This window comes from Canis lupus, chromosome 34 (genome assembly GCF_003254725.2).
Source record: "Canis lupus dingo isolate Sandy chromosome 34, ASM325472v2, whole genome shotgun sequence".
Lineage (NCBI taxonomy): Eukaryota > Metazoa > Chordata > Mammalia > Carnivora > Canidae > Canis > Canis lupus.
In genome coordinates, this window is record NC_064276.1 from 31,644,793 (window position 1) to 31,671,436 (window position 26,644).

Genomic DNA, 26,644 nt, shown 5'->3' on the forward strand with positions numbered 1-26,644 from the left:
CCTAAGAGAGAAAACAACTAATCATCCTGTAGCTATAGGAAGAAGAGCAATTCTGAATTCTCTCATGAATAATAGAAAAAAATTTAAAAATACTGAGTTTACAAAAAAACAAAGCTGCAAAAGGCTCCAGCAACAAGGTGATATTTATCACTAAGAAATATTCTTGATATAAAAAAAGAACAAGGTGTTTAAATTCTGAGGAAAGGCATTTACTACCCAGAATTAAATCAGTTTTATAACTTGCAAGCTGCTTTAATCTGTCACAGGAAGGAAGGATGATGATTATATATTATAGGTAGTTAAAGGTGTGGTTTTTAAAAACAATTATTTGAGTTAGAATGAACCTGAGAACATAAAATAGTCTCATGACCCATCCCATCCATTATGTTTGGAATAATAATCCTAGACAGTTATATGGCATAATAATAAATAGTCTCTTAAGTTAACAAATTTAAAAGTGTATTTTTCATCATCAAGATCACTAACTAGCAGTTGTTGAACATTTAGTGGAAGCTTGATTCTAATGGGTATTGACCCTGTAAAGAATAAAATTTAAATACAGAATGCTTTCCCATAAGACAGACATTGTAGTCAGTCATGTCAAATGGAGTGATTTTGTCTACATAGATGTTCTTTACAAAATCAGAAAAATGAGTTTTAATTTTTAATCATTATATGCCTGGTTATATACCTGAGGCAGAGTGGAATAGAGAATTATACATGTTCAACATAAATATATCTAAGAATAATAGGAGCTAGGACTTTAAAGTTTCTCAGTAATCTACAAAATATTAAGGTTAAAATAATTAAATCATTGAAGATTCAATCTACTCATCTGAGCACTCACATCATGCACTGGACAGCTTGCTCCTGGACACGGCAAACATGATCAACCCAACAGTTTAAAAAGATTCCTCTTCATGAAGGTAAGTGGCTGGGCCATACGCTCAGGTCCCCCTTGCACACCTGACCTTGACATTACCCTGCACCTTTAACCTCTGTTTTAGCTGCTTTATGAGCCATAGTGAGGTCTTCAACCAAGTTAGTTATTCATGCCACATGTTGTGCTCAATCCTCAGTAGCATACTGAACACTAAAACACTGCCAACATCTACTGCATACTAGGCGCCATGGGCTGTGTTAAGATTTTTAATTGGCATTAACTGATGCAATGTTGAAAATCAGTGTGAAAACTAGGTATTATTGTTATCTCCATCTTACAGAAGAGAGGATAAAATGCGTAAAGTTTAACATTCTCTCCAAAAGTAGAGGGCAGAAGCTGTAATTCAGAATTCACATGTAAGCAGTTCACGTTTTGATCCAGTAATGCCAAGGCCTCATTGGCTTTCAGTTAATCCTGTGGTAACATGAAATGACAATGACCCCATATTTTCTCCTCAGTGTACCAAATCCCCAGATCTGTTACACCATTTTTAGCTGAAAATTTTAGTAAAATATCACATTTCATTACTAAACTGAGGATTCTCATAGATACAAAGATATATACAAATGTCTTTAAGGACAACTTCTTAAACAACGTGTCCATAAGTGCATCCTTTAGGTTTTTTGTTGTTGTTGTTGTTGTTGGTTTTTTAAAAAAATATTATTTGCTTGTTATTTTGTGGTAACAGAGTTCTCCATATTTTTCACAACTTGACATATAAACTTATAAACACAAATGTTATAAATGTAAAAACTTAGTTGAGTTTATGAATCAAGGGAAAGATCACTCTTCATATTTTTTCAAGTCCAATGGAAGAGCAGAGAATGAGCAAAACTTACCTCCCTCTCTCCATAAGGCATGGACTCCCTTGTTCTCCTATATCCATTGGCCTGGTATAATGGATAGTAGTTTTGCCACTGAGAGAAAGATAGTAATGGCTAGCAGTGCAATCTGTTCCAGAAAAGCAGCCTTCAGACTTCATAAGGAAGACGTACCACATAAAGCAGTGTCATCATGGTGATCAAGACTCAATAACCGTATCTGGAGAAGGAAACAATCTGAATAAAATAGCAGAAACTTATATAGGGCTGAAAGACACCTCTCCTTCCATTCATAAAAATATTTTGAAAGAACTAAGGCAACAACCTAGAGAGAGAATCACTGATTAAGATTCAGTTTGTTAAAACAGTCAAACTATAGAAGTATCATTTTATTTTGTTTAATTTTTTCTTGTTTTGAACAAAATATGGAAGTTTTAATTGTCTTCAGCATTTTTATAAAAATCATCTATCTTTGTTTTGATGTTTCCTATGCTACTTTTGCAGAAGGATTCTTTCTTATTTGTTCTTCAGTTCATTGCCACCTCTTCCATTATTTATATGACTTGATAATTTTAATTTGTCACTAGAGCCATATAAATTGATTTATTGTCTCTCCATCCATCCATTCATCCATCCTTCTATTAATTTAACTGATAAAAGTTAGATGCTTATTACGTTTCAGATAAACACCCGATACCATGCTAGGCCATGAGTAGACAGAGGTAAATAAAAGACACATCACACTTACATTTAGGGAGCTTACTGTTGAAGGATTCTGATGTTAAACAAATAAGCAAATAATGAATAAATATAATATGATGGAAGAGCTATGATAAAAGAAAAGTTTATTGGGTACTGAATATGGTTGTTTACTAGAGGGTTTCCAAGGAGAGTAGTCTAAGCTAAGATCTGAAAAATTTGGGTATGAAGGAGAAAAATATATTTCCCACAAAGGAATCAGAAAGACCCTAGAGCTGGAATAGACGTGGTATGTCAAAAAAGCAGAGACAAATGTGAAAAAAGGTTTCATTATTCTTACTAGCCACTTATTCTCTCACTTATTCTCTAAGACAAGATAGCCTAGTCTGAACTCTCCATAAATAATTGAGCCTAGGGACGCCTGGGTGGCTCAGTGGTTGAGCACCTGACTTGGGCCCAGGGCATGATCACGAAGTCCCGGGATCGAGTCCCACATCGGGCTCCTGCATGGAGCCTGCTTCTCCTCCCCCTGCCTGTCTCTGCCTCTTTCTCTCTCTGTATCTCTCATAAATAAATAAATAAAATCTTTAAAAAAATAATCGAGCCTAACATAAGAATAGTAGCTTTCTCATCTAAGATGCTTCTGAGAAGCATCAGTATCTCCACTAGAAGTTACAGTTGTGAACATTATAGGGAAAGAGGGAGAGAGAGAGAGAAAGAGAAAGAAATGCTTCATGTTGTTAGGCCCATCCATGTTGTTACAAATGGCAAGATGTCACCTTTATTTCTGGCTGCATAATATTCCATAGTATGTATATGTGTGTGTATATATTACAGTATATACATGTATAAACCCACACTACATTTGCCTATTCACTCACCTATCGATAGACACCTAGGTTGCTTCACCTAGGTTGGTTGTTGTAAATAATACTGTAATAAACATTGATGCAAATTTAACTTTTTGAATTAATATTTTCAATTTCTTTGGATAAATACCCAGTAGTGGAATTATTGGATCATATGGTATTTCTATTTTTAGTTCTTTGTAGGAAACTGCATATTGTTTTCCATAGTGGCTGTACCAATTTACATTCCTATCAGAAGTGCATGAGGGTTCCTTTTTCCCATATCTTCAACACTTGTCATTTCTTGTCATTTTGGTTTACAAGTATAATGTGTTATTTCATTTTGGTTTTGATCTGTCTTTCCTTAATGATTGGTTCTGTTGAGAATTTTTTCATATTTCTATTGGCCATCTGTGGAAAAATGTTTATCAGGATCCTCTGGCCATTTTTTTAAAGTGTTATTTTAGAGTTAACATGAATAACTTCTTTATACATTTTAGATAATAACCCCTTATTAGATATATCATGTGCAAATACCTTCTCCTATTCATTAAGTTCCCTTTCTGTTTTGTTGATGGTTTCCTTCACTGTGTAAAAGCTTTCTATTTTGCTGTAGCCCCAATGGTTTATCATTGCATTTTTTTCTCCTGCCTTAGGAGACATATCAAGAGAAATGTTGCTAATGCCAATGTTAGACAAATTATTGTCCATATTCTCCTCTAATATTTTTATAGTTTAAGGTCTCACATATAGGTCTTTAGTCCATTATGAACTTATTTTTGTTTATGATACAAGAAAGTGGTCCAATTTCATCCTTTCACACGTAGCAGCCCAGTTTTCTCAGCACCATTTGTTAAAGAGACTATCTTTTCCCCATTGTATATTCTTGCGTCCTTTGTCATAGATTAACTGGCCATATAAATGTAGGTTTATTTCTGAGTCTCTACCCATTCCATTGATCCATGCATCTATTTTGGTGCCAGAAACACACTGTTTAGATTGCTACAACTTTGTAACATATCTTCAAATCTGGGATTATGATACCTCCAATTTTGTCCCTTTCATAGTTGCTTTGTCTGTTCAGGGTCTGTGGTGTTTCCATACATATTTTTAGATTATTTGTCTTAGTTCTGTGAAAAATGGTTTTGGTATCTTGATAGAAATTGCATATAATCTGTAGATTGTTTTGGGTAGTTATGGACATTTTAACTATTTTTTTCTCCTAATCCATGATCATGGAATGTCTTTCTAGTTGTCATTTTCAATTTCTTTCATCAGTGTTCTATAGTTTTCAGAGTACAGGTCGTTCACTACCTTGGTTAAGTTTATTCATATTTACTTTATTGGTACATTTATAAGTGGTATTGTTTTCTTAAATTTCTCTTTCTACTGCTTCATTATTAGCATGTAAAAATGCAACAGATTTCTGTATATTGATTTTGTATCCTGCAATCTTACTGATTTCATTTATCAGTTCTGCGAGTTTTTTGGTGGAGTCTTCTCAAGTCATCTGCACATAGTGAAAATTTTACTTCTTCCTTACTAATTTGGATGCTTTTTATATTTTTTCTTATCTGATTGCTATAGTTAGAACTTCTAGTACTCTGTTGAATAAAACTGGTGAGAGTGGACATCCTTTGTCTTATTCTTGATCTCAGGAAAGAAATTCTCAGTTTTTCACCATTGAGTATGATGTTAGCTGTGGATTTTTCATGCTTGGCCTTTATTGTGTTGAAGTATGTTCCCTTGAAACCTAATTCGTTGAGAGTTTTTATCATGAATGGATATTGAAGTTTGTTACATGTTTTTTTCTGCATATATTGAGATAATCATACAATTTTTATCCCTTTTTTGTTGATGTGGTATAGGTAGCCATTGTAAACAGTTGATATTTGTGCCTACACCCCAAATCTTAATTTCTCTGCTGATTTCTTAGACTTTCTTATCTCTATACTACAAATCAGAGTGGTGGCAAAAAACTACAAACAAAGAAAAACTGGAGCCTAGCATTGAAAACCAAAAAACAGGTTAAAATGCTGGTCTATCACATCAAATTTTTACTATCCAGTTCCCAGAATTATGTCTGTTCTCTGGTATTAATTTAAATTTAAAGATTTAAAGATTTCATTTATTTATTCATGAGAGACACAGAGAGAGGTAGAGACATAGGCAGAGAGAAGCAGGCTCCATGCAGGAAGCCCGATGTGGGACTCAATCCCGGGGCTCCAGCACAATGCCCTGGGCCGAAGGCAGGCACTAAACCACTGAGCTATCCAGGGATCCCCTTCTCTGGTATTTTTATATTTTTATATTTATTGCATAGGAATCTCATCAGTACACATTAAAAACAATTTCAAGCTAATATACTGTAATACTGCATTTCATCAAACTTTCCTCCTTGAGTTGTTAATTCAACTTTTATCATAAACTATTCATAAATAATTATATGCATGCAAAAATAATAATTCATAATAAAAATATGCAAATTCATACATTATTTCCTGAATGCTTTTTTGATTATTGTTCACTTTTTTCTTCTTTACTTTTTCCTTCTCTTCATTCCTCTTTCCTTTCCTTTTCATTATTTTCTTCTTCCCTTCATTACTTTTTAATCATAAACATTTAAACATTTATTATATTAAAAATACATCAAGCCTTTGTGATATGGAATGTGAACTCTCAGTTGTCTTTTCATACTCTGAATGAGCTTTTTTTTTTTACTTAGATATTTCCTTCTCCTCAACTCATTTCGTCTTTGAGTTACCAGCATATAGGAGTCTCAATCACACTGTTTATACAATCATAGCCTTTTATAGGTACTGCTGTAGCATTGTTGGAATTTCACCATTCCAGCTTTCATATTTGTTTTATTTTTCGGCAGAGGGCTGAAACAATTGATACTCCTTAAACTCTCTTCTTTGCTTTACCTTCAGAGAATCGAATATTAGAAAAACTGTAATTAATTAATTAAACTATTGGTAGCCCTGAATTCCTTAAGTGTTTATATATAAGAAATACTATTATACCAATTACATAATCTATATTCCAGTATTTGTTACGTGATTGCCATCTATTTGCACTATAATTTATTTCTCTCTGTCTTTTGTGTTCTTTTTGTGTCTTCTGCTGACTTCCAGCTGTTTTCTGTGTTACTTCTGCTCTTAGATACATTATTCTTGCCTGAGTCACAAGGCCACTTGGCCTCCATATCTACCAGGTGTGCTTCTGTTATTTCAAATTGTATCCCTTCTTGACTCTATTTCAATTGTTGAGTTTTTTGATAATTTTTGTGTCATTCATTTAATAGTTTATAACCTGTTTATTGCTTATTTTTTGGTTCATAAACTAAACATTACATAATTTTCTTAGTTTAATTTTCTCTGAACTGCTGATAAGCTTTTCCATTATTGCTGTTTTATATAAACTTTAGCAAATATTAATATATTGCAAATTAGCTATAATTATATGTGGAAATTCTTTAGTTTTAGTTAAAAATATAATTCCTACTATCCTTCTTAGTCCTAGACTATCTTCCTAGTCCTAACAAATATTTATTAATATTTGTTAATTTTTTCCAATGACTAACCAGTTTTCTCTTCAAAAGGGGGGGGGAGAATGTTTCTAGTAAATAATATTGAGCTAAGGGCACTGACTTTCACAAACATTGAAAGAAAATAAGTGAAATGATTTTCTAATGAATTAAATTATAAAGAGATAAGGTAATATTTTAGCAATACAAAGAGACAATATATAAGTACTAGTTTCTGATTGCTGCTGAAACAAATGCTACAACTTTTCTTTTTGTACTTAAGACAGCATGAATTTATTATTATCATTAGTTCTGGAGATCAGAATTCCAAAGTCAGTCTCATTAGGCTAAACTAAGGTGTCAACAAGGCTAATTCTTTCTTGAGGCTCTAAGGAAGTATCTGTTACCTGCTTATCCAGCTTCTACAGGCTACCAGTTTCCATGACTAGTGGCCATGTCACTCTAACCTCTGTTTCCATCGTATTTCTTTCTCTTTATCTGGTCCTCTTCTAAAGACCCTGTGATTATATCAGGCCCACCTAGATAAATCCAGAATAATCCCTGCATCTCAAAATTCTTAATCAGCTGTGAAATCTTTTTTTTTAATGCTAGGAAATATACTAATAAACTCCAGGAATTAGGAATTAAGACGTAATTGTGGAACCATTATTCCATTATTCCAGAATAACATATGAGGAAATACTTTTTAAATGAAAAGCCAAATGCAAATCTTAAATTTTACTCATTTCACACAAAGAATTACTAGTACAGTAAAGGGTAATTTTCATAATTTTGTTTAATTTGATATCATGTTCAATTCTATTTGTACTTCAGACAAATTCTAATAATATATGTGTGGCGAATACCATGATTCCCACTGTACTGAAGAGGAAATAGATACAGTAGTGTTCTGATCATTTGCTTAGGGGTAATTAAAGAGATTTAGGGCTAACAATTCCTAAAACCTAGTGTATTCTCTATTATTTTCCAATATTTTTTTCTTTTTTAAAAAAGACTATTTATTTATTTATTTATTTGACACACACACACACACACACACACACACACACACAGAAAGAGAGCATAAGTAGGCAAAGTGGCAGGCAGAGAGAGAAGGAGAAGCAGGCTCCTGACTGAGCAGGGAGCCCGATGCAGGACTCCATCCCAGGACCCTGGGATCATGATCTGAGCCGAATGCAGGTGCTTAACTGACTGAGCCCCTCAGGTGCCCCTTTAATATTTTTTTTCTTAAAAGAAAGAATAGATAAACCACTGAAAGCTAGAAGACTGTCTAAGATGTCTAAGCCCAATAACACTAGTTCTTCAAGTCAGGACATATGTCATATTCATCTTTGTATCCACAGGAATAAACACAGTGGCTGACACATGTTAGGTGCTTAAGTTAAGTATGATAGAGAAGAATAGAAGACTGAGAATTTAGATTATACACGAGTTTGTAATTTTCCCTATACATTTGATTTATGTAGTACTGATACGTGATGTTTGATGCGACTAAAAATATTAATTTAAAAGGGAAATATTAATACCTACTCATGGATATTTTACTTTGCTTTCCTGGTTGAACACCTTCCTGTACATTTATTTCCCGCTGGTAGCAAAACATGAAAAATCAAAGAGTAAAACAAAGCAAAAGCTAAATAATCTATACTAAATATTTCAGGTTTAGCTAAGATTCTGTAGCATCACCACCCCCTCATCAGGCAGTTAGGATGAACAATTCCTTCAAAGATTCTCTATATTCACTTGTAATTGATCTGTGTTGGAAATAAGATCGATGCAAATTTTAGGACTTTAATAACAGAACAAATTGTTCTGTGAACCGATTTCTCTACCTTCCCTGTGATTTTCACTGCAGGCAACAAGAGCTATTTAAGGATGTGTTATATATTTCCCCCATGAATTCCCTGTGTCAGTCCGTAGTATATTGTATATTGTATGGCTTTGTTTCCTGCAGTCCTCCTGTTTTGAATGCCTTCAGCACCTCATCTCATTATAGTACAGTATACTTTCTTATTTCTCTGATTTGGGCATTGGCCCCAAGACTTGCTTTGTCAAGTGGATTATGAGTGGTTTTAGTGTCTTCAGAGGCCATAAATGTGCTTGTGGAGTATGACTTGGTGCTTGCACTCCTGTTATTCTAGAGGAGTACATGCCTTTGGTAGCCTCTAACTAAGCAAGGTAAATACATGTAACATAGGCTTGGGCCCCACCCACAGGCTGGATATAAGCTGAATGTGACCCCTGCTAGAGGCAGAGCTGCCCATACACTGGCCCAACTGATATTACCTAAGCCTCTTCCAGTGCACACACCTGTGAGAATAAGAATAAATGTTTGCTGTACAAAGTCCATGGTATTTTGATAGGGATTGCATTAAACGTGTAAATTGCCCTGGGTAACATTGACATTTTCACAATATTAGTTCTGCCAATCCATGAGCATGGAATATTTTTCCATCTCTTTGTGTCTTCCTCAATTTCTTTCAGAAGTGTTCTATAGTTTTTAGGGTATAGATCCTTGACCTCTTTGGTTAGGTTTATTCCTAGGTATCTTATGCTTTTGGGTGCAATTGTAAATGGGATTGACTCCTTAATTTCTCTTTCTTTAGTCTCATTGTTAGTGTATAGAAATGCCACTGATTTCTGGGCATTGATTTTGTATCCTGCCACGCTACCAAATTGCTGTATGAGTTCTAGCAATCTTGGGGTGGAGGCTTTTGGGTTTTCTATGTAGAGTATCATGTCATCGGCGAAGAGGGAGAGTTTGACTTCTTCTTTGCCAATTTGAATGCCTTTAATGTCTTTTTGTTGTCTGATTGCTGCGGCTAGGACTTCCAGTACTATGTTGAATAGCAGTGGTGAGAGTGGACATCCCTGTCTTGTTCCTGATCTTAGGGGAAAGGCTCTCAGTGCTTCCCCATTGAGAATGATATTTGCCGTGGGCTTTTCGTAGATGGCTTTTAAGATGTCGAGGAAAGTTCCCTCTATCCCTACACTCTGAAGAGTTTTGATCAAGAATAGATGCTGTATTTTGTCAAATGCTTTCTCTGCATCTAATGAGAGGATCATATGGTTCTTGGTTTTTCTCTTGCTGATATGATGAATCACATTGATTGTTTTACGAGTGTTGAACCAGCCTTGTGTCCTGGGGATAAATCCTGCTTGGTCATGGTGAATAATTTTCTTAATGTGCTGTTGGATCTTATTGGCTAGTATCTTGTTGAGAATTTTTGCATCCATGTTCATCAGGGATATTGGTTTGTAATTCTCCTTTTTGGTGGGGTCTTTGTCTGGTTTTGGAATTAAGGTGATGCTGGCCTCATAGAACGAATTTGGAAGTACTCCATCTCTTTCTATCTTTCCAAACAAATTATTTTAAGATTTCTGTGGAATCAGAAAAGACCCCGAATAGCCAGGGGAATTTTAAAAAAGAAAACCATATCTGGGGGCATCACAATGCCAGATTTCAGGTTGTACTACAAAGCTGTGGTCATCAAGACAGTGTGGTACTGGCACAAAAACAGACATATAGATCAATTGAACAGAATAGAGAACCCAGAAGTGGGCCCTCAACTTTATGGTCAACTAATATTCGATAAAGGAGGAAAGACTCTCCATTGGAAGAAAGACAGTCTCTTCAATAAATGGTGCTGGGAAAACTGGACATCCACACGCAGAAGAATGAAACTAGACCACTCTCTTGCACCATACACAAAAATAAACTCAAAATGGATGAAAGATCTAAATGTGAGACAAGATTCCATCAAAATCCTAGAGGAGAACACAGGCAACACCCTTTTTGAACTCGGCCACAGTAACTTCTTGCAAGATACCTCCACGAAGGCAAAAGAAACAAAAGCAAAAATGAACTATTGGGACTTCATCAAGATAAGAAGCTTTTGCACAGCAAAGGATACAGTCAACAAAACTAAAAGACAACCTACAGAATGGGAGAAGATATTTGCAAATGACGTATCAGATAAAGGCCTAGTTTCCAAGATCTATAAAGAACTTCTTAAACTCAACACCAAAGAAACAAACAATCCAATCATGAAATGGGCAAAAGACATGAACAGAAATATCACAGAGGAAGACATAGACATGGCCAACATGCATATGAGAAAATGCTCTGCATCACTTGCCATCAGGGAAATACAAATCAAAACCACAATGAGATCCCACCTCACACCAGTGAGAATGGGGAAAATTAACAAGGCAGGATACCACAAATGTTGGAGAGGATGTGGAGAAAGGGGAACGCTTTTGCACTGTTGGTGGGAATGTGAACTGGTGCAACCACTCTGGAAAACTGTGTGGAGGTTCCTCAAAGAGTTAAAAATAGACCTGCCCTACACCCAGCAATTGCACTGTTGGGGATTTACCCCAAAGATTCAGATGCAATGAAATGCCAGGACACCTGCACCCCGATGTTACTAGCAGCAATGTCCACAATAGCCAAACTGTGGAAGGAGCCTCGGTGTCCATCGAAAGATGGCGGATAAAGAAGCTGTGGTCTATGTATACAGTGGAATGTTACTCAGCCATTAGAAACGACAAATACCCACCATTTGCTTCAATGTGGATGGAACTGGAGGGTATTATGCTGAGTGAAGTAAGTCAATCGGAGAAGGACAAACAGTGTATGTTCTCATTCATTTGGGGAATATAAATAATAGTGAAAGGGAATATAAGGGAAGGGAGAAGAAATGTGTGGGAAATATCAGAAAGGGAGACAGAACATAAAGACTCCTAACTCTGGGAAACGAACTAGGGGTGGTGGAAGGGGAGGAGGGCAGGGGACGGGGGTGAGTGGGTGAAGGGCACTGAGGGGGACACTTGACGGGATGAGCACTGGGTGTTATTCTGTATGTTGGTAAATTGAACACCAATAAAAAATTAATTTATTAAAAAAAAAAAACACTGAGAAGAGACTGATGACCTCCAGAGGGGAGGAGGTGAGCGGATGGACAAAATGAGTAAAGAGTGGTAGGTACAGGACTCCAACTATGGAGTAAAAAGTCATGGGGATAGAAGGAGATATACAGAATACAGTCAATGATATTGTATAGAGTTGTATGGTGACAGATGGTAGCCACCATTGTGGTGAGCACAGCATAACCCACAAAGTTATCAAATCACTGTTGTACACCTGAAATTAATGTAACATTGTGCGTCAGCTATACTTCAATTAAAAAATACAAATATTAAAAAAAATGTTTACTGTAATAAACCACTGAATTTGGGATGATTTTTAAGCAGTATTTTTGCTTTAAAAACTGGCTGATAAATCAACCTTTCCAAATTAAATCCAAAGTTTACCCAGGCTGACTCTTCTCATTCCTCTCCCTCGTCCCAAAGTCTATGATCCTAGCTTCTGTTAGAGCAAAGCTACACCTCATTTGATTTTAAGATCCTTCCTCAAATTGTTGAGGGAAAGAGCTGACATTTAGAGATAATTTGAATGTTAAATGCATTGAAAGAACTATCATTTGCATTCTTTTTATTTTTCTTTTTCTTTTTCTGAAAGGCTGAAAATTACCTATATAATGAATTAATTTTTAGGCTATGACTAGATGGTATGCAGTATCTTGTTCAATATATTACCGTTTTGCTATTTGTGATAAAATAAAGAGTGCATTTCTGATTTAGAATGCCAGTCTTCTTATTGTTTGAATTTTCCAAAGTTCTATCTTTCTGCTCTATGAAGTGAGCCAAGGAAGACAAATGACAAATGAGAAATATTGATCCAACGTGAATGTGTTATACATTTACTTCACCATCTTTTTAGTCCTTGCTCAGACTTTACACTGGATGGAACAGAAATAATGTAAAAACATCTAAATCATTTTAAATCACGGATTATTTTATTATATCAATTACTACTTTTTAATGATTGCAATAAAATTCCACTAATTTATCTATATATTCACTTATAAATCCACTGATTATATCTGTTGACTATTTTTCTGCAAATTTTTCTGTTTGCTGGAACACAATATGTCCATGTTTTGGTAGTGATTTTTTTTTAATGTATACTAGCAAAGTCATATGTAATCCATTTGATTCCAAGGCAGCGTTTGTATTTTTGTCATAAAAAATCAACCTCCTTCCCATATTATGGCTATTACTTTAAGCCTGTGCCCTAAAGGGCCCATATCTAATGTATATCAAATGTTCATTTTAAAGCCATTAATCCTTAACTATCTGATTCAGAGATACTAATTATCTCAAATATTTTTGTTAAATTGCAGTAATATAACTTATTTTTTACAGTAGTTTCTATTTGCTTCTAGAAGATTCCAGGTAAAGGAAAGAGCTTATATTTTATTGTTCATGTTCAGATTTCACATATAATCTCTGTGAAATGGTTGGATTATCATATACTTAAAACACTCCCACTAATCAAGCATGAGAAGCCAAAAAAATTTATACTGCACAGATGGGCAGTTAATTTCTTTCCCATTGAGCTTGCAATGTGCTCCATGATGTTGCAGCAGCTGTGATGAGAATGGTGGATGTCCCCAATCTATGCTTCATTTAACTTCAGGAATTCTAAAAGATTGCATTGTGTAGAAAATAAAAATGTATTTTAAAGCAATGGGGCCTGGTGTCCTGAAGCAGCATTTCATTTTTAACAACTGAAGTTTTAGCCCAAATGGCGGCACTTGTATATTTCTTTCTTTTGACAACTTTACCATCAAATTAGGTTGTATTTCATCACTAAATACATACTGTCGACCTACTCCTAGACACTTTATGAAATTCAATGGGATATTGATGCAGGAAATGGAAGAATTGTATGGCAAATATTGTGTTTCAATTGTTTACCACCCGTTTATTTTTCGTAGACACCGATAATACCACATTATATTTATATAGCACTTTTTATATTCATAAGCGTTCTACTGTCAGATGAGAATAAAAATGTTTGTCCTACATTCTTCACAGAGCTGATGATGTGATTACCTGACATAAAAGAAATAAAAGTGCTTTCTAAAGTAAAGAGTGCTATAAGAGATAGGGGATTATCATTGTCATCATGCCTGAGGAGAATTTTAGTCAATGAAAAATACAGAGGCATTCAAGTAAGAGTAATGTTCAGTTCTGGTTCCATAGTTTATAGTATGCGTAATAATTGGTAATTTTCTTACTTTTAAACTGACCCTTGTTTTTTTGTGCATAAAAAATTGAATAATTATAAACTGACATACAAGATGTGTATCTGTGTGTGTGTATAGAAGCTTAAAAATTATATGTGAAAAATGTATAGTTCGGTGTTGGGTTAATATATGGCAGTCATTAAAAAATTTAGACATCATAAAAGCCATTATTTAAAAATACTAACCATAGATAGACTGATGCAAGCACATTTTGACAATAGATATTAAGGGCACACATTAAATTTAAGAAAAAAAAGAGGAAATATAATGGCTAAAGGTAATCATTTTTCACTTTTCCTCCATTTAATTTCCTGTGGGTAAGTGGTATAGTATTTTTACTTGGACAAAGCCATTTGATGATTGTATTTCTGGTGGATCTGTTACTGCTAGATTATATGTCATAGATAAAAATTCCTTTAAAAATAATCCTTTAAAAATAATTTTTTGTTCAAATTTCAAGACAGCACTCAAGATTTGACCATATCATCCTCTTCCAATCTTCAAGAATTGGTCAAGTCACTTTATCTCCAAGGAGAAAAAAGGTTATTCAGGTTTTAAGATAGTGGAAGGTTTGAACTACCAAGACAATGGAGAATATTGGTATACTGAGTTAATTTGGAATATACATAGTTATGGTCCCTTTGAATCTTCCTCCAACATAAGCAGAGTGGGCAAAAGTAGTTGCTACTTTCTCTGATTTCTTTTTTAAGACCTCTTTTGCTTTTAAATTTTTCTTTCCACAAAATGGAGAGGAAATCGGAGTTCATTTTCTCCTCTAAGGTGTTCACTAATGTTTTTATATTTCCTTACTTGTAATCAATTCACTTTCTTGCTTTCTCACTTCCACAAGTCTCAAGAGGACATAGACTCAGGACTTTTAAAAAAAAAAGAAACAAAGAAAGAAAGAAAGTCTTACTATCTTTTCTTTTATCTTGACTGAAATCCCAGGATTCAAGGTCTGGGGTTGATGGGTTAAACCTTCTTCCTCTGTGGTATGGAGGATATTCTTAGATTAATCATTGTATCCCCCCTTCTTCTCAGTTTTCTATTCAGCAATCAAGCTTTAGACTTTATTATTCCTTACTATCTGATGCAACTTAGCTTTTGTTTACATGCTTAACATCTGTCTCCTCTTTTCCTCCAACTAGAATATAAACTCTATGGAGGCAAGGGTTTTTATTTATTTTTTCCTATTGCTCAGAAGAGTGCTGGTAAATGGCAGGTAAAAATAAGTAATTGATGTAAAACTAAGTCAGCTATTAAGTGCAAGACTTGGATTTGAATTTAAAGAAAAGACATATTTCCATACTTTGGCCTGCCCAACATACTCATTTTCATGTTCTAGCTAAGCACATTGGAACTCTATTTCAGGGTTAAGCCAAACCCCAGGTAGGAATAAATTACTGCTTTACTTTATCCCTGATTTTTCTCTCTCAGGATGCCCACATTTTATGGCAACTAAAAATGACTGGATGAAAGATCAAGATAATACCGCATTGATATCACAACCTAATAATACATCAATCCATTATTTAAAAAATATATATAGTTTTCCTAATAACAAAAGAAATTATAATCATTTTATAATACAAAAAATCAGAGTGTAAGAAAAGTATACATAATCCTAAAACAGGGGAAATACACAATACAAATAAACTACTTTTTATTTCAGGCATTTTTTCTAAGAATAGTTTCAGTGTCAGGTCAGGTTCATAATTTGGTTAAGGTAAATATTCATTACCACAAATTTGGGAGTGTTACCCCCCATCATTTGCCTTATATAACATGAATCCTAAAGTTTGCACAGGTCACCAAATTACCACTTTTATTGCATTTAGCTAATTCCTTAATGTTGGGAAACTAGTTTTTATTTGTTTGCTTTATGCTCTAATTTTCATAGTTTGCTATCAGTGATTCATTAGAAATTGTCTAGAAAAAACTCCTTAATCTTACGGAGAATAAAATTTAGGTCCCTGTAGGTTTAAATTAAGTACTTAATCATCATAGATTCAGAAACTTAGAATTTGTTTTTTTTTGTTTGTTTGTTTACAGAAGGTTTATTTGTAATAACCAAAATCTTGAAACAGCTTACCTACTTATCAGTAGGTGAATAGGTAAACAAAAGATGACATATCCATAAAATGGAATACTACTCAAAAACAAAAAAGAACGAACTATTGCTACATATAACAACATACATGGATCTTAAAATCATCATGCAGAATGAAAGAAGCCAGCCAAGGAAGTGTACATATTATATGATTAAACTATAGAAAATTTAAAACTAATCTATGGTGATAGAAAAGAGATTGGTGGCTGCTTGGAGATAGGGGACAAAGAGGTGGGAGATAGGGGACAACGTATAAGCAAGAACTTTAGGAGATGATAGATATCTTCACTTATCATGATTGTAGTGATGATTTTATAGGTGTATAAATGTATAAAAATTATGCATTTTAAACATGTAGTTTATTATAAACTCTATAAACTTTATTAAAAATGTATATGAATAAACTTTATCTGTGTATAAAATTATACCTTTTTGAGTATACCTAACATATAATAAGCTATATATAAAACCCTTTTTTTTTTTTTTAACTTGGGTCCAGAGGGGCACCTGAATGGCTCAGTCAATTAAATGTCTGCCTTTGGTTCAGCCCATGATCCCAGGATTCTGGGATCGAGCCCCACATCGTTATTTATTCATTCATGAGAGGCACAGAGACAGAGGCAGAGATGTAGACAGAGGGAGAAGCAGGCTCCCTGTGGGGAGCATGAAGCAGGAATCAACCCCAGGACCTTGGGATCATGCCCTGAGCCAAAGGCAGATGCTCGGCCACTGAGCCACCTAGGCATTCCTTATTACTTATTTATAACAGTAAGTTAAAATTTTCTCTGAATTTTTCATGTTGAAGAAACCAGCAAGGGTAATACTAGAATCATCTTATAATTGTAGGGGGAGTTTTGAGTCACAAATTTTTTCACATCAAGGTCTTTATTTTATTTATTTTGGGAAGGAAGATCTTTATACTGAAAATATATAATAAAGCAGGTATTTATAAAGTTAAATGTGTTGAAAATAAGTCAATAAAAAGAGACTACTCAGAGATCGTGAAAGGGGTGACTTCTGCTTTAGTCAATGGCCGGGGATGTCTGGAAATAAAAGGAGAGGGCATCTTGTGAGAGAAGACAGAAAGGAGGGTTGTGGGCACTGTAGTCAGCCTGTGTTGGTTTCTCAGCCTATGTCTTCTATCATTGGCTGCAGAGTGGTATGATCCTGCCACGTAGAATGCATGGTGGTGGAACGACATTCATTTAAAATGGCCTCATTTTACATGGTACCAAAAACAATTCTTCTAGGTTTAAAAATAGTGATTAAGATAGAATAAAAATGTATTTTGTTTTAATGGTTCTACAATATTTAAATTCCATTGGATATCACTTAATAGATTTTGAAGGGAAACGAAAATGAAAAGAGATTCTTGAAAATCTGCTATAAATAATAATTTAAGAGAAAACATTAAATGCTGAGGTCCTCTTGTGTTCACTGTGTTTGAAAATGACTACAGTTTTTAAACTAATAGTTCTTTTAATTAATTCTAAATTACAATAGAAACCCTTTAGGAGCACCTGGGTGGCTCAGTCGGTTAAGCATCATACTTTTTATTTTGGGTCAGGTCATAATCTCAGGGTTGTGAGATCAAGCCCACATCAGGCTCTGCACTAATTGTGGAGCCTGCTTAAGATTCTCTCTCTCCCTCTCCCTTTGCTCCCCACCCCCGCTCTCTCTCTAAATAAAAATAAATAATAAAAATTTAAAACCCATAGATTTTACTATAACATATATATTAGTATCATGTGAGTATCTCTAGATGGATGATATAACAATAATTACCAAAGGAACTAATGGTAATAGGTCTTAATTTTTAAATGTTGCTGATACGTTTTAATTTTAAATTTACTTAAATTTGGACAAGCCTGAAATTAAATGTTGAGAGTAGTCTTCAAAGCCAAACAGGTGTTCTGGTCAATAGCTCAACTTTGTTGAAATTCAGTGAGAGTCTTGAAAACTAATTAAACATTTGAAAAAGAAACACTCCCTTATGAGAGCTTCACCTTTCCTGTGAAGCCTTTTTGGAACTGCCATATTCAGAGCTGGAAAAACTAAACACCTGCTTTTAAGGGACTCATGAATGTTTAATCCTGATGAATAGATTACTCCAGTGGGATCCAGGCAAACACAGCAGATCAAGTAAACATGAAAACAAAATACTCCCTTCTCCAGAGGAATTTCCTATGCTGTCTTCCTTCGGTCATTCTATTTTTTGACTTAATACTTGTATTTTCTATTATATGTATGTATGCATGTTCTTGCAAAGCAGTGAACATAAATATTAACCATAAATAAGACCATTTTAAAATAATCACTTTCTTAATCCGTTAATAATTTACGTATTATACATTAATTAATATCTCATTTTCAAGTTTACTTTCAAGCTATTTTTTTTAAAGATTTATTTATTTATTTATTCATGAGAATCACAAAGAGAGAAGCAGAGACATAGGCCGAGGAGAAGCAGGCTCTTTTCAGGAGCCCGATGCGGGATTCGATCCTAGATCTCAGGATCATGACCTGAGCTGAAGGCAGCCACCCAACCTCTGAGCCATGTAGGCGTCCTTCTTTCAAGCTTATTTTATTTTATTTTATTTTATTTTATTTTATTATTTTATTTTATTTTATTTTTATTTTTTTTATTTTATTTTACTTTATTTTATTTATTTTATTATCATTTTTTTAAAGATTTTATTCATTTATTCATGAGAGACACACTCACACAAAGAGACAGAGACACAGGCAGAGGGAGAAGCAGGCTCCATGCAGGGAGCCTGATGTGGGACTCGATCCGGGGTCTCCAGGATCACGCCCTGGGCTGAAGGCAGCGCCAAACTGCTGAGCCACCCAGGCTGCCCACAAGCTATTTTAATAGCTGAGGTTAATCCTAAGGGAAATTTTTCTCAGTATAAATTATCATATTTTCTTTAAATACTAAATTCTTAGAAAGTACCTTGAGTATGTCTAAGTAATCTTTGGAAAGAGTAAGAACTATATTGTTCAATGGGTTATTTTATTCCTGTATAAACCACAGATGTCACTTTATTTGATCAAAATTAACATGTATCATGTAAAAATTGTGAAAAGCTAACATGTAGGATCAGAGCATCAAAAGCTGTTTTACGAAATATTAGATAGATGGATAGATAGATACATACATACATCTTTATTCGATTTGAATCAACCAGATTGTTGTGTCCTGTTCTTGTTTTACAGTCAGTCCCTCAATCTATTTATTTATAAGCTCCTAAGTTAGAGATTGCAAATAATATGTAAAACAAACAAAAATATATTTTAATAAATATTTAACTCAACAGCCTGATGACAACACCTACTGTCAGTGGCAGAAGACATTCTACCTCCTAGTGTGATTGAGTATTTTAGTGGATTTTAAGTTCTTCATTGACAAAAACATAACTAAGATATTTACCATCATTTTCACATCTTAAATATGGTGTCCCATTTGGGCTATATAACTGAATCCAATTATACCGTTACTTTGCTCAGTCAGAAGAAAACTAGGTCTAGGGAAAGTAAATATGGATTGGAATAAGGTGGGCCAGAGGTGCAGAAAACTCAAAGCCAACAGAGATTAACAAAGCAAGAGAATACCTGATTCTCTTTTTCCTTATACCACAAATCCTGCCAACCCCACCTTTCAAATCTATTTTATTTTATTTTAAAGATTTTATTTATTTATTTATTCATAGAGACAGAGAGAGAGGCAGGGAGAGGGAGAAGCAGGCACCATACAGAGAGCCCGATGCAGGACTCGATCCCGGGTCTCCAGGATCACGCCCTGGGCTGCAGGCGGCGCTAAACCGCTGCGCCACCGGGGCTGCCCTCAAATCTAATTTATATTTGTTCCTTGTTTTCTACATGCACCCTGGATGCCTCCAGAATATATCACTCTCACACCTGATTATAGCTCTAGCCTCCTACCTGCTCTACTTTCCTTCTTCCACTCTTGCCTATACTATATTATCCACAGAAGAACTAGAGTGAACTCAAATACATATTTCAGATCACATCAAACCCCTGATAAAATCTCTTGACAATAAGAAGAAAAGCCAAACCCCTTATCATGGGTTCCATGATCTTGTCCTGGAATGTAATAGAATATAACTCATTAAAAAAGAAGAAACAATTTATAGGTGTACAAGCATGAATGCATTTCAAAGGCACTATGCTAAATAATGGCAGACAGTTTCAAAAAATTTCCTGATTCTGTTTATATGACCTCCTGGAAGAGCCAAAACTACGGTGACAGAAAAATATTCAGCAGTTTCCAGAAATTAGAGGCCGAAAGAAGGTGTGATTTCAAAGGAGTAGCAGAAGAGAATGTTGGGGATGATGGCAATCATGGAATGTCCATGTTTCTATAAATATGGAATGTTTATAGTTGTGGTTGCCGAAATCTACAGATGGTATTAAAGATGCACACCAAAAAATATTTAAATTTTCTGTGTTGATTTAAAAATATTAAATAATGATTGGTTCCAGTGTTTCAGCTGGCCAAAATATAATTTTGTATCCTTGAATAAATTATTCAACTTCTCTAGCCAGAGTTTGTTCATAAATGAAATAAAATCATTATTTTTAAAGGGCTGCTACCGCTAAAATATATTGTCTTCCTATCTTATCCTTCTGTTTTCTTTGTTTAGTCTTATTTATTCAGTAAATGTAGAGAGATGCACTGTTCATATTTCTCAGGAGAGGTTCAGTTGATCCACTCGTTCCTGTTAATGCAATCTATGCAGTTACCTTGTTTTTTCTCAGGGAACCAATTTTGTTGGAATCCCCATGGTTTTATATAGCAGAGTGGGTGCTTTGCAAACAATACATACAAATTAGAAATTAACATAATTGTTAAATCTCTTTCTGTAAAAATATAAGGATGACAGACCAAAATATTCTAATTGTATTTTTCAAGGTGAAGGTGATATGCTTAAAGAAGCAATTATGAAATAAGTCAAGAAGCCCTCCTAAAATTTATTAGGCTACCCTGAATCATATTTTCCTAATTCAAGTATAATAAAATGTCCTTTTTTAATTGGTTATGCAGACATAAAATCCCTTTTCAAAAACAATGATCTTCAATTGTCATACATCTAAATTTAGATAGATACCCGACGTGTTTATTCAGCCTTCTTGCAATTACAAGGAACCATGTGCTTCTTACTGATTTAATATGAGAGGTGTAGAATATCTCTGCAGTGAAGGGTGATTATTATATTTCTTTCATGAGAATGAAAGTCTCATAACTCACAGACATCACAAAGTGCCTACGGAGTTTGTGAGTTATTAAGGTCAGCCATGGGAATAAAGAAGATAATCACTTTTTACCAGTGAAATATTCAATTTATTTTATGAGAAAACTTTTTTATTGATTACCAGTTCAAGAATGGCAGAAACTAATAAAGCACCCAGGGGACTTTTCTGCCCATCTGTCCATCATTCCAGGCCATTAGCATAGTGCGCCCTTGATTGTTTTAGTGATGGACACAAACTCAAGCATTAGTAGAAAAGAATGAAGATTCCTTTCATTTAAATTTGTGAATAAAAACATTTAAATATAAAATAATTGTTCTTTGCTTTGCTCATTAATTTGTCTTCAGGGAATAGGAAAAAAAGCAAAACACAAAAAACCCAACACTGGCCTACTCTTTCAGGGACATAGGAATGTAGTTGCTGGCTTTCTAAAACAGGTTTTCCTTGAAAACCAAAAGCAGTAAAACAAATAAAAATCAAGAACCAGTGAGGAATTCTTGACTACAGTATCTAAAGTACATTTTCTAAACATGAAATTCATTTTGATAAGTTTATATCTAGATAATTACCAGACAAAATTCTAATTCTGTAAAGCAGTTAAAAAAAAAGAAGTGAGAAAGAAAGAAAAGAAAAATGATTAGGATGAAGGAACCTTACATTTCTTGAATAGCAAATGACGTTGTATGGGTGAGAAAGTGGTATGTGTGAGAAACTGTGTGTGTATGTGTTTGTGCTCCACTCACATAAAATGTTAAGACTACAAAATTTAGGAAAACACGGTATGTGGAATCATTTAGGTAATCTCAGAAATCAGTGAGTGTCCTTTATATATTCACTCGCCAATATGTTCTTATTAGTTATAATGATGGCTAATTTGTATTTTTTTGTATTGACTTATTGTTCATTCAACCTTTATTCATTTATTTCATAGATGTAGTTTAATTTTAATTTTACTGAGAAAAATTTCTTGCCCAGAAGTTTTTATTCCCTGCAAAGACTTCTATTCTTTATCAATATTTCAACAATTCTAATTTTATTTCTTCAGTAACCCCTTTCTCAATACTTACCTTCTCAAATATTTAAAGACAAATATCATTTCCTCAACTTTGTCTTTTTCATAGTAAGAGGCCACAAGATCAAGATTTCCTTATTTAACTTTTTGAAGTTCCCTCATCATTCTGCTTATTGCTCTTATTCAGTTTAGTTCTTGCAATGGAATTTTAAAGTTTCTGTGTGGCAAGGACATATGATCGATATGAATTTCAAAAGCAAATGCAATAGGGAGGTGGTCAAGACAAATTGAAGAGAACTTGTTCTAGGGTTCTTGAAAACTTTTAAACACCTTCTTTTACATGAAGAATAGCTGAGACTTGGAAGTAAAGTAGGGGGAGGTTGTGAGGATACTCATTTGTTAACAGGAATGGGTGCCTTTTACACTTTGCTTACTATTGCTCCTTGGAGAGGCGAAAGTATAAGGGAGGTCAGGGGCAGGAGACTTGGTGAACCAAGGGAGGTCCTGGAGCTGGGAAAAGAAATGTTCACAGCCGCATAAGGCAAAGACTCATTCTCTTGGGGAAAAAGAACTGTTGGTGGATGTGCCAGTGATGGATGAAGATCTTTACCTCAAACCGCTTTAAACATCTGACATCCCAGAACACCTCAAGCCAGATTTTGAAGATAGTAGTTCAAACCAGAACTGTTTGCTCCTTTTCATTCCTCCCTTCCCGTTTCCTGTTCCAAAATGGTGGTGAACCATACTCCATATGGTCCCTATGTGTGACTTCCTTTTGATATGTTTCTTTAATTACAACTTATATTTTCCCTCCTAAAAGGATGACATACTTTCAGAATTCTAGACCACATGTTTATTTTAGTTATTGTCTTATTTGTTTGCCATTATAAATGTTTCTAAACTTTCTGGGCTTGAAAAATTGGGGGGTTCAGAGTGTTAGTTCTTTCTGTCTTTTGAAACTAATGTTAAGAGAAACAGACCTTAAAATAGCTTATATGTAATTTTTGGTTATGTTTTTAGGTCATCTGTTTCTTGAAAAATTTATGGGACTGGGTAAAACTAATCAAAATAGCATATACAAAGTCTTTTAGCAAATTCCATTTCTCTTATGTTTCATTTGTTCTCTTATTCATGATAGTCCCTTTCTTTTCTATGTCTATCTTGTTAGCGACTCTGTGATTCCTAAAGCCTAGTATTAGGCTTGGGATTTTTTTTTAATAGTGCTAATTCTGTATATTAGATGTTCATAATTCATTTTTAAAATTTTAACTTATTTTTGAATCCTGGAAAATCATTGTTATCCACTAAATACCTCTTCTAGGCATTATTAGATATGTTTTTATTCCATTTTGTTATCTTAATATCTTAACTTCCCTTCTTTAAGCAATGGATTACTCTTTTTAATCTGATGCAATTATGAAGTAGTTTTTACCTAACATTAAGTATGTTCTTCTTACATCTATTGTCTCTTTCATCTGTTCTTTCCTATATCACTTAGAATTTTTCCAAAACATCTGTGTCATTGTAGCCTTTTGTTTATTTTCCTGTTTATCTTTTAGTGATAGCAGTAATATCATGGATCCTTGTAAACATAGCTGTGTACAGGAGCTTTTCTTTTCCTTTTCCTTTTTTAAGGGTGAGGAGGAACGGATGGAGAGAGACAATCCTAAGCAGGACCCATGCTCAGCATGGAGTCCATGTAGGCTGGATCTCACAACCCTGAGATCATGACCTCAGCCTAAATCAAAAGTTGGACAGTTAACTGACTGAGCTACCCAGGCACCCCAGGAGCTTTCTTTAAAAGGGCATAGTGCACTGATTGGGGAAGAAGAAATAATAAAAAATATCAAATATATTTACTTATTAATACTGTAATTTTGAAAAAGATAAATCATCTTTTAAACTATCAGAAATTTTTTGAGTATTATCTAATATTAATATTTCAAAATGTATAAGAAAATATACCAGTAAAAAATGATACCTTTTTTATCCCAAATCTCAAGAACATATGTTACTTTTGAAAATTTTCTACTTTTGACAACAAAAGTAAACTAACTCTGGGAGACAGTGGCTGAAGAATCCTATCCCTTAGGTGATATCTTCAAAATTGGATGATCCCACAGTTTCTCTACACCAATCAATTAAGGTGAGCATTTCGTATTAGGAAAGTTGGATTTCCAGGGGAATTCAGTCTGCCACATTCATCACAAGCCACGCTTATTTCTAAGTGTTATGGCCTTATATGAATGGTTCTTAAGAATGAATAAAGAACGTAGCTGGAGTTGTTGACAAGTGCCTATTCTTGGCTGGTATGGACCCAGTTAAAATATTTCTTGGATATTTAGGCTTAAATTTGTTGTTCTCCAAAGGTTCAGAAATTACATTAAAATGTTTGATTAAATTGGAGATTTGGGTTTTGTGTTCAGTACCAGTTATGAGACTTATCCTTTACAATAAGGGGTGTGGCTTTTAAACTTTTTGACTCTGTCACATAAAAAAAAATACTTTCTACATCTTGATACCACACACACACACACACACATTTGAAATGTATGTTTATTCATACAACCTATGATATACTGTTACTTCTTTTGTCTATTTCATTAATATTACTAAATATTAATAATGGTTCTCTCCAATTAAATTTATTTTGTTTCCCTTAATTAGTGGAAGACAACACATTGATTTTTAAAATATTTGTTTATTACCTGAGAGACAGAGTAAGAGAGAGAGAGAGCACGCAAGAGGGGAGAAGGGTTAAGGGCAGAGGGAGAGGCAGAGAGAGAATCCTAAGCAGTCTCCACACTGAGTGTGGGGCCCAAAGCAGGGCTTAATCTCATGATGTTGAGATCATGACCTGAGCTGAAACCAAGAGTTGGATGCTTAACCTACTGAGCCACCAGGCACCTGGCAAACAACAAATTTAAAACACTACTCCAAAAAGCCAAGGCCACAATATTTTGAGTTTGAAACCAACTAATCAAAATTGAGGTCTATGAAGCCAAATATAATTATACTACAATATAAGTTTCACTATTAGATTGGGATAATACCTAGAACAAATGAAAAACAGAGCTTCTCATATTTTGTGTGATTCTAGGCTAATTCAAGAATACTTCTATTGCCTTTGTCTGTTATCAGAGTCTAGAACTCTGCAACTAGCCAACTTAGGCTTCTCTATGAAGAATTGATCCTCTCAATAAGTTCATCTGAGTTACTCTGGCTCTTTTCCTTTGGAACTGGTAAAAAACAAACAAACAAACAAACAAAAAACTGATATATCTTAACAACATATGTTCTCTGTTTTTGTCTCTTTAACCTGTCTGGGGTGGGGGTGATAGTCAAAATTTGGAGTTTGGTTTCTTCAGGCTTTTTTCTCTGAATGTGCTTGAGCAGAAGTACCTTATTGAGATGAGAGCTGGGTCACTCAGGATTCTCAATATTTTGACTCACCAGAACAAGCTAGAAAATTTACTGAAAAATTAGTCTAGAGAAAAGTTACTCCTTATTGCTAGTGTAATGCATATTTCTACACAGACCCTGTTGACTTGAAATTTCAAAATTGTATAAAGGATGTTTCCCCTCTGTTTAGTGACCTTCCTAACCTACCCTTGGTTAAGGGTTTCTTCCTTCACAACTATTTTTGGATATAAAATAAATTATAACTCATATTTACTGTCTGTCTTCTCAACTTACCTCCACCAAGGGGCATCTAGGGGGCAGAGTCCATTAAATGTCCAACCCTTGATTTTGTCTTAGGTCGTGATCTCAAGGTCATAAGATCGAGCCCCACGTTCAGCTCTACACTCACTTCAGAGTCTGCTTCAGAAGAGTCTCTGTCTCTCTTGGTCAGCCTTCTCCCCACTATGCATGCTCTATTAAGTAATCAAATACATCTTTAAATAAAAAATAAACTTTTGTCCACCAAGATGAGTTTTGGGAGCACCACGTTCCAAATGGTCAGCAACATCTCTACTCTTATCAGTAAGTCTGAAGAAAACAATAGGAGTTTTTGACAATTTTTCAGTCCCATTCCTATCACAATCCAACTGAATACGTATAAAAGTAAACTGCTGACATCCTTTTTCTATGTGTTCTATTGTATTCATGCACACACACACAACACAAAAATAGCATATAAAATTTTGGAATATGATGTAACTATTCTTTAATTTCAAAATAGATTATAATTTTCTAATTAGTTTTGGATCTTTGTTCTTTTAGATTTTG

At 34.4% G+C, this 26,644-nt stretch overlaps 1 long non-coding RNA gene across 2 annotated transcripts in view; it reads right to left on the minus strand.

Annotated features, from left to right (window-relative positions):
• LOC112646015 (uncharacterized) overlaps nucleotides 1-26,644 on the minus strand; it is an 85,301-nt gene that overhangs the window by 5,485 nt on the left and 53,172 nt on the right. For both annotated transcript variants that reach the window (XR_003127425.3, XR_003127426.3), the window contains exon 4: nucleotides 1,783-1,984. This is a non-coding gene — a long non-coding RNA (uncharacterized LOC112646015). The remainder of the gene's footprint in view (nucleotides 1-1,782; nucleotides 1,985-26,644) is intronic.